Genomic DNA, 6828 nt, shown 5'->3' with positions numbered 1-6828 from the left:
CTCAAATCTTGGTGTAATTCTCAAATTTGCTGATCCAGTTAACCACGTTGTCATCCGAACTGGTGATATAGATTACAAACAACAACAGACTCAGCCTGCGACACTCCACTAGTCCACAAGCCTCCCATCTAGTACTACTCTCTGGCTTCTTCCATGAAGCCAATATTAATCCAATTACTACCTCATCTGGAATGCCAAAAGACTGAACCTTGTTGACCAACCTCCTTGTCAAATGCCTTGCTGAAGTCCATGTAGACAACATCCACTGCCTTGCCTTCATCATCATTCCTGTTGACTTCCTCAAAAAACTCTAGAAGATTGGTTAGACATGACCTAACACACACAAAACAATGCTGACTATCACTAATTAGTCCCTGTCTAGTCAAATATTCATATATTCAGTCCCTTAGAGTCTCTTCTCCAGTCCTGTATCTCGTTCACAAGTCAGCTTTCCAGCTCTTTACTCCATCCCTCCCCCTTCAGGTTTCACCTTGTGTTGCTCTATCCCCTCTCCCCACTTTTTAAACCTACTCCTCAGCTACTTTTTACTCCAGTGCTGCCAAAAGGAGTTGGCCGAAAACGTCAACTGTACTCTTTTCCATAGATGCTGCCTGTCCTGCTGAGTTTCTCCAGCGTTCTGTGTGTGTTGCTCGGATTTCCAGCATCTGCAGGTTTTGTCTTGCTTGTGATCTAAATATCATGATGGATGTTTGTACCTAGTGAAGGTAGAACATTGGATTCTGGGAGAAATATACTGGAGATGCTGTAAATCTGAAATAAAAATAGAAAATGCTGAAAATATGCAGCAGATGAGGAATCATTAGAGAGAAACAAAATTAATGTTTCAAGCTGATGACCTTGTTAAACCATCTGAAAGTTCGTCAATAAATAGAATGAATAAATGTATTAAGCAAGTTACAGGTTCTGTTTTTTATTTCCTGGATTTTAGATTCCATTGGAATATGAAGGTCACTATTAATTATGTGCGCTTACTATTTTTCTACTCTGTTGGTGAAGAAACTTGGATTCATCGCTAGAGTTGTGTGCTCTTTGCAAATTGTGTTTGTTCTCTGTCGGGGAAGTTAACGCAAGCTCCTCAGTATCATATAGAAGAAGTATTTTATATAGTATGAGCATATTGATCAGGATCTTACAGTTTTGAAATTCAAAGATTGAACTAGTTTTGGGTTTTTTCAAATTCAGTTTCTTTTGCGGGCATTGTTGATGAAGCCAGCATTTATGTTCATCAATAATCGCCTTTGAGATGCTTATAGTCAGCCTTTTTAGTGAAGGGATTTGCATAGTTCTGTGAATGGGAAGTTCCAGTAGGCTCTAATATAAGGAAGAAGCAGCAGCTTAATTCCAAAACATAAGAGATTCTGCAGATGCTGGAATTCTACAGCAACACACAAAAAATGCTAGTGGAACTTGGCAGATCAAGTAGAATGAAAGGAAATGAATAAACGATCAACGTTTCAGGCTGAGACCCTTCTTCAGGACTGGAAAGGAAAGGGGAAAGACCCTTACTAAGAAGGTGGTGGGGAGGGAAGGAATACAAGCTAGAAGGTGATTGGTGAAGCCAGGTGGCTGGGGAATGAAGTAAGAAGCTAGGAGGTAATAGGAAGAAAAGGAAAAATGTTGGAGAAGGAGAAATATTATAAGAGATGAGAGTGGACTATGGGAGAAAGGGAAGGAGGGAGGGCACTAGGGGATGTGATAGACAGGTGAGGAGAAGAGAATAGGGAAAGGGGAAGGGCAGAGTGGTGAATTGAAGAGGGAAAGAGTGGCTGGGAATTATTGCTGGGAATTTGGAGAAATCAATGTTTATGTCATCAGGTTGGAGGCCACCCTGAAGGAATATGAGGTGTTTTTTCCTCCAACCGGAGAGCAGCATCTGTTTGTTACAGATAGAGCGAAGGTGCTCAATAAAGCATCAGCCAGTCAATGGCGGGTCTCACCAACGTAGAGAAGGCCTTACTATGAGCATTGGATATAGTAGACAACCCCAGCAGATTCATAGGTGAAGTGCTGCCTTACCTGGAAGGACTGTTTGCAGCCCTGAATGGAAGTGATGGAGGAGGTGAATGGGCAGGTGTGGCACTTTTTTCCTTTGGAGAGCTAAGTGCCAGAATGGAGATTATTAGGGAGGGACAAATGGACAAGGGAACACTCCCTGTGGAAAGTGGAGAGTGGGAGGCAAGGATGTACTTGTGATAAGGTCACATTGCAGATGGCAGAGAATAATGTGCTGGATGCGGAGACTCATTGAGTGATAGGGGAGGACAAGAAGAAGTCCATCCTTATTAAGGCATCGGGAAGATGGGGCGAGGGCAGATGTTCAGGAAATGGATGAGATGCAGGTAAGGGCAGCATCTATGGTGGAGGAAGGAAAACTCTGTTCTTTGAAGAAAGAGGTAAAAGGAAAGCTTCGTCCTGGGAACAAATGCGGCAGAACCGAAGGAACTAAGAAAGAGAATGATAGTTTTACAGAGGACAGTGTGGGAAAACGTATAGTCAAGATAGCTGTGGGAGTTAGTAGATTTATAAAAGGTATCAGTTGACTATGTCCCTCCTGAAATGGAGACAGAGGCATTGAGAAAGAGAGAGAGGTTTCAGAATTGGACCGTGAATATAAGGGCAGGGTCAAAGATGGAAGCAAAGTTGATGAAATTGACATGCTCAGCATGGATGTGTGAAGCAGCACCAATGCAACCGTCAATGTAGTGCAGAAAGAGTTGGGGAGTATTAACAGGGAAGGCTTGGAGGATGGAGTGTTCCATAGAGCCAGTGAAAAGGCAGGCATGGCTGGGACCCATACAGGTGCCCATGGCTGCACCTTGGGTTTGGGGCTGAAAGAAAAATTAATGCATGCGAGGCCCAGTTCTGCAGGGTGGAGGAGGGTGGTGGTGGAGCAGAACTGGTCATGTCAGTTGTCGAGAAAGAAGTGGAGATCCTTAAGGCCTTCTTGATGGGGGATAGAAGTGTATCCAGGACTGAATATCCATGGAGAAAATGTGGTGATCAGGACCAGGATATTGAAAACTATTGAGTCAGGATAAAGTGTGACAGACGGGAATCCATTGATGGTGGTGCCCTTGTTGGTGGAGGTTGTGAGATTGAGAGCTGCTTTTGGAGTAACTGAGCAAAGTAACAGCAGTGTGTTTGAAGATGGCACACAGTACAGTTTAAAATTTATCAATAAGGCAAACTATTTAGTATGCATATTCATGTATATTTTATGTGCAAATTCATGAACTTTACACACCTTGTTGCCTTCACCATTCCTTTTATAAAGTGGGAGGAGGAGGGTAATAGAAACCATTCACGACATTTGCACAGTATCTATGTACGTTTATTCAAAGAAATATATGGGATAGAATGGATGACGCTAAGCCATCAGTTGAATTAAAAAGTCTCTGTCCCAAGAATGCACTAATAATAGCGGGGCCTGTATAGTTAGAGCCACTGTTCTAAAGCAACTGGAAGACAAGGGAGCAAAATTTTATTTGTATGAATCACTGACTTGGTAATAATTGACAGCAGTTTAACATTATGAAATATTTGTACTGCTGTGAACCACATAAAAGTAAATGCTTCTTTCTTTCCTGATAGTTCAGCCTATAAATTACCTATTTTTTAACTTGTGAAGTAGATAGCAATATTTCAGGGCCTGACGCACGTATGTATCTAAATGTCAGTTGTGGCTACATCGGAACCCCTGTCATTCTGACCCTTGGCACAATGGTAGTGTAGCGGCTAGCATGGCACTGTTACAACTTGGAGCTCCATTCCAGCGTTGTCTCGAAGGAGTCTCTGTACATCCTCCACATAGAATACATGGGTTTCCACCGGGTGCTCTGGTTTCCTCCCACAGTCCAAAGACATACCGGGTAGGTCAGATAGTCATTGTAAGTTGTCCCAAGATTAAGCTTGGGTTAAGTCGGGGTTGCTGGGGTGGTGCAGCTTAAAAGGTTGGAAGGACATTCTCTGCGCTCTGTTGCAAATAAAATAAAATGAATGAGTTAATTAAGCCATCTCACAATCAACATAAGTAAAAAGAGGTGATGTGACCAGTAACATGCAGTTGTTTGAGGGAGATTGCATTGCATAAAAGTAGGTTTTGCAACACTGCAGCAGTAGAGAAAGATTCCAATGGCCACAAAATATTTCAGTAAGTTCCAAAATGAATGAGAGGCTAAATAAATGAGTCACTTACCAAGTTAAAATGTTTGCATTCTGTAACATATTTCTGCATCTGGACATCTTTCCATGACATTCCATTTCCTTTTAGCTTCATTCAATTTAGGTCATTAACCCGCATATGGATATTCTGTTGCATTTGTCAAATTTTCAATGCATTGCTACTTGCTTCCTGTGGTTGAGGGCAATTGATATGGTTCAGAAGAAACTTTTATAAATAGAATGCCTTGTTTCATTGAAGAAAACAGCACAATATCCTCTAGTTCTTCACTTCTAATCGCTATTTTGCATCTTGTATTGCTTCCACCATGTTACAAAATATTCCTGTATCCATCAGGAACCGTCTCTGTTCCACCATGATGCAGGTTAAAGCAATACCTGTTTTGCTTCCAGTGATAAGTTGCATGTCAAAAGTTGCAGTGTTTCTGGTTGTTTGATATGATTATTACCATTTACAATTGGATAGATGCCTACGATGTTCAATTGTCCATCATTTAGGTTTCTTTCATGTATAACCAATGAGTAGAATGTATCAATTTTGCTTGTAAACACAAGCTTTCTCTGGGGAAAAAAGTCAAGTATTTCATATGATATTTCCTTTTTTCACTCCTTTTAAAATAAACACCCTAGGAATTAGGAAATTGAAAACAAAGCTATTGGCTAAAATGCTGAAAATAATTACCTCATATGCAGACAGTAATTTTTTTGTAGTTAAATTGTCCATGGTATCATCATGAAAATGCCATTTTAAAGCATTCAGTTGAAAAATTACCTCAGGTAACGCAAGATTAGTCTTTTAAATAATTTAATCTATATTTTTTGACTGCATCTGCAAATTTCACAAGACACTTAGGCAATGTTTTTTGGAAAGCCTTATGAAGAGCAGAGCAGATGTTCAGCCAGTTTTAAAGTGTCAATGGAAGCAACAGCAGCAAACAGCAAACCTCAGGTAACAATCCTGATTCACTAAAATTAGACATTTGTGATATGATTTTGTATGAGGTAGATTGTAGATACTTTGTAAAATCATGAAGATTAAATGATGCTACAAATCACAAAGTAACAGAAATTTGTGAGGAACAGTGGAATTATTGAAGAACAAGCACATAGCCTATGAATAAGAAACTGGGCAAGGAGGAATTGAAATGGTATGAATATATAATCTTCAACTTAGAAGAATACTACCTCGGGATTGATCTTAGTATTTCTACAAGACTGTATAAGCAGTCAGCATTGATGGTGTCAGAGATGGTAGTTCCTACCTCCCAGTTCCCTTCCAAGTCACCCTGTATTTTAACTTGGATAAAATATCACCATTCTGTCATCATTTCTACTGCAGCTGCTTAGAACTTCCTGGTGAGAGCATTCAGGAAATCTGCTTACCATTCAAACCACAACAGAAACAGCAAGATAACTATTGTCCACCACTTTCTCAAAAGTAGCTGATATAGAAATTTAGTATGAGTTTTGTTATCAATGCCCAGATATCAATAATTTGAGGAGATTTCGTATGTCACCAAAAACACCCACAAATTTCTACAGATGTACCGTGGAGAGCATTCGAACTCTCTGCATCATTGTCTGATATGAGGGGTGAAACTACTGCATAGGATTAAAGTAAGCTGCAGAGAGTTGTAAGATTACCCAGTATCCAGGACATCTTCAGGGAGTGGAATCTCAGAAAGGCAGTGTTCATCATTAAAGGCTCCCATCACTCGGGTGTCCCCTCTTTTCATTGCTACCATCAGGAAGGAGGTATAGAATTCTGAAGGTACATACTCAATGATTCATGAATAGCTTCTTCCCTTCTAACATCAGATTTCTGAATGGACATTGAACCCCTGAACACAACCTCACTACTTCTTTATTTCCTTTTTTTTTTGCAACACTCACTTTAATTCACAGTTTTCTCTCTCTATTATCATGCATTGCATTGTACCGCTGCTACAAAGTTAACAAATTTCATGACATATGCTGGTGATATTAAACCTGATTCTGAATTTTGAAAAAATGTGATGTACAATATGACTCTGGTTTATGTTCTGCATACTGAAATCTGTCTATTCATCTTGGAAGCATTCAATTATAAAAGTAGACAAATATTAACAGTAGGAAAAGCTTGCCATATTGAATGATATCAATTTCAATGTTGTTAAAGGTCTTTTTAAATTACATGTCTTCTTGTATAAGATTAAAACAAATTGGCATATTCAGGCATCTCTTAAAAGTATTTCCATGGACAAATAAGCAGCAGGCTTTAGCTTTTGCCTTTTCATGAACTGTACCAATATATCTAAAACATTAAAAGAATAAACAATATTCAATTATAATGTCAAACCAGAAAATCTTGAACATGAAATAAAGTTTTATACATACAAGTTTCGGCAAATGCTGGAAATCTTGAGCAACACACACACACACAAAATGCTGGAGGAACTCAGCAAGTAAGGCAATATCAATGGAGGGGAATAAACAATCAGTATTTCAGGCTGAAATCCTGCACCAGGACTGGTAATAAGAGCACAGAAGCCAGAATTAGGAGCTGGCGAGAGGGGAAGGAGTACAAGCTGGAAGGTGATAGTTCAAGTCAAGTCACTTTTTATTGTCGTTTCAACCATAACTGCTGGT

At 39.7% G+C, this 6828-nt stretch overlaps 1 long non-coding RNA gene across 1 annotated transcript; it reads right to left on the bottom strand.

Annotated features, from left to right (window-relative positions):
• Positions 1 to 543: 543 nt before the first annotated feature.
• Positions 544 to 4349, bottom strand: LOC134352330 (uncharacterized). Its single transcript, XR_010019376.1, has 3 exons — positions 4217 to 4349; positions 3630 to 3994; positions 544 to 771 (listed from the first exon to the last, which is right to left on the bottom strand). It is a non-coding gene; the product is annotated as an uncharacterized LOC134352330 (long non-coding RNA).
• Between the last annotated feature and the right edge of the window lie 2479 nt (positions 4350 to 6828).

The sequence above is a fragment of the Mobula hypostoma genome, chromosome 9, assembly GCF_963921235.1.
Source record: "Mobula hypostoma chromosome 9, sMobHyp1.1, whole genome shotgun sequence".
Taxonomy (NCBI): Eukaryota; Metazoa; Chordata; class Chondrichthyes; order Myliobatiformes; family Myliobatidae; genus Mobula; species Mobula hypostoma.
Note: the sequence above shows the minus strand (reverse complement) of the source record. Positions and strands in the feature narration are given on the sequence as shown.